The sequence below is a fragment of the Arachis stenosperma genome, chromosome 9 (genome assembly GCF_014773155.1).
Source record: "Arachis stenosperma cultivar V10309 chromosome 9, arast.V10309.gnm1.PFL2, whole genome shotgun sequence".
Classification (NCBI taxonomy): domain Eukaryota; kingdom Viridiplantae; phylum Streptophyta; class Magnoliopsida; order Fabales; family Fabaceae; genus Arachis; species Arachis stenosperma.
In genome coordinates this window covers 156193084-156195624 of record NC_080385.1, presented here as the reverse complement: position 1 = coordinate 156195624, position 2541 = coordinate 156193084, and positions in this window count along the sequence as shown.

The following is a 2541-nucleotide window of genomic DNA, read 5'->3' as shown; positions in this document are numbered from 1 at the left end:
ACTTATACCAGAAATACTGTGGAGTTATAACACAACTCCTCAAACCACGACAAAAGAAAGCCCTTTCCGCTTAGTGTACGGAACAAAGTGCGTAATCCCTTTGGAAATCAGCCAAGGCTCGACCAGGACTGAACACTTCAATGAGAGTGCCAATGAACAATCTCGGCGTGCTAAAATTGACGTCGTTGAGGAAGAACGCAATTACACAGAGCTAAGACAAAAGTCAATGCAACTAGCTATGAAGCGTCAGTACGACAAGAAAGTAAAACCAAGGATCCTTAAACAAGGAGACCTAGTGCTCAGACAACTAGAAGATATTCGGAAGTCACCAGGCCATGGAAAGTTAGCAGCAACATGGGAAGGACCTTTTTGGATCGCCAAAGTAATCGGAAGAGGTGCCTACTGCTTAGAGACATTGAACGGAACAGCCTTACCAAATACATGGAATATTTCGTCACTTAAATACTACTATAGCTAATCATGATGTTGTAAGAAGCAGGATGGCCAGGTACTCTTTTTCCTAGCCACGAGGTTTTTCCCTAAGGAGGGTTTACTCGGGTAGGTTTTAACGAGGCCGACCATCCTGCAAACCTCAAACATGAGGAACAATTACATATGAATAAAAGCATACATTTACTATACTATGCAGTCATATTCTAAACATATTACGAACCAACAAGGTATAAACGTTGGAATCATATAGCATAACATAGCAAAGCCATTCCGAAACCATAGTTCAGACAATCAATCATTAACGTTGGAACAAAAACTGACAAGTTTTTCAAAAAACAAAATACAAATCCAAACTACTTTCTACCAAGATATCAAATAGGCGGTGGAACATTCTCATCATGATCATCGCCAGCCTCATCTTGAACTAACTCTCCATTAATAACTATCTTCGTCACATCAAATTGACGAATATCAAACCCGGGAACAAACAGCGACACCTGAGAAACAGCTCGATCAAACCCCGAGGTAAACATTTCTATACCTTGATCCTCCAGCTCATGAATACGGGCAATCATCTCACCTTTTGTCTTGTCATTATCCCTTATCTCGGCCTGAAGATCTGAATCTGATCCTGAAGATGACATACTTCCTGCTCCTTCTCCTTCAACTTCGCAGCAATATCGGTAACAGCATCTTCCTTCTCCTTCATCTTAGCTGTAATGTCAATAATAACCCCCTCATTCTCTTTCACCAAACGCTCTAGAGCAGCAAACTTATCAACATCAACCTGTTGCTCGGCCCCAAGAAATTCGGTGGTACGACTAACACACAGTAGACGAGCAGCAACAAACTGACAGGGTAATATTAAACGCAATCAAAAAAAAAAAAAAGAAAGGAGAGGGAAGAAAAAAAGAGTCGAAAATTACCTGAACATATTTACCTAAGGCTTCCACCCCGGCACGGCGGGTAAACACCATGTCCCCAGGAAATTGGGAAGCCCTCTCAGAGAGCTCGGCCAGGGAAAATTGATCACTCCACAAAGAATGAGCATTCGCCCCAGGAATGAAACCATGTAGTTTACGTTGATGATAAAAAATCGAGGTTGAAACCTCGGTAGGAGCTTTACCCCCTTCAGACAGCACCTCCAAAGAATTGTCAGACTCGTCCCTTTTTCTTTTTGAAGAAACTGGCTGCGCAGTAGAGAAAGCAACACCCTCCTCACCAGTCTTCGGAAACACAGAAGTACTCACACCTTTCTCCTTTTTCTTATCAAGGAAAGACTGAAGCCTGGACGACGTTAGATGCGGAACCCGTCCTCCTACAAACAAGCACAAACAAACATCAATTATCAAACAATAGACTAATTCTATATATATATATATATATATATATATATATATATATATATATACCTATATACATCCTCAACCCCTCCCTATCATTCTCTTTTTCAAAATTCAACATCTCAGAGATCGAAAGGCACTCTCCAGTGGCAAAATTTTTTACCAAAAAGTCAATAACTAAATCCTCCTCCTCGGTCCTATAAGCCTCGAGAACTTACATAGGCTCGGAACACCAATAAAGCGGATACCTCTCCATCAACTCATCATCAAGATAAAAAGGGTATTCAGTTTCTACAGATCGGACTTTGACGAATAGGAATTTGAAATTTTTAAAAGAAGACTTATAAAGAAGGAATATAGAACGACCGGAAAAGCTACTCAAACAAACCCATAAACCCTTTCGAACTCCCTTGGACTGAAACAGAGAAAAGAAAATCCCAAGAGAAGGAGAATATTCAAGAAAATCCATCAAACATTAGTACGTCTTCAGGAACACCCACGAATTCGGGTGTAGTTGGGAAGGGGCACAATTCAGCTGAGTCAAGACGTCGCATTCAATAGAAGAAAAAGGAAACCTAATATACAACTCAGATAAACAAGGAGAATACATATAGAAGTACCCCCAATCTCCCCTACTCTCACAAACCCTATCCTCACTCGAGCAGGGCAGAAGTTCGATAGCAACATTAGAATCATCCTTAGTCAATTTCATAGCACGAAGCTCTCGAAGAGAATCAGAACTACA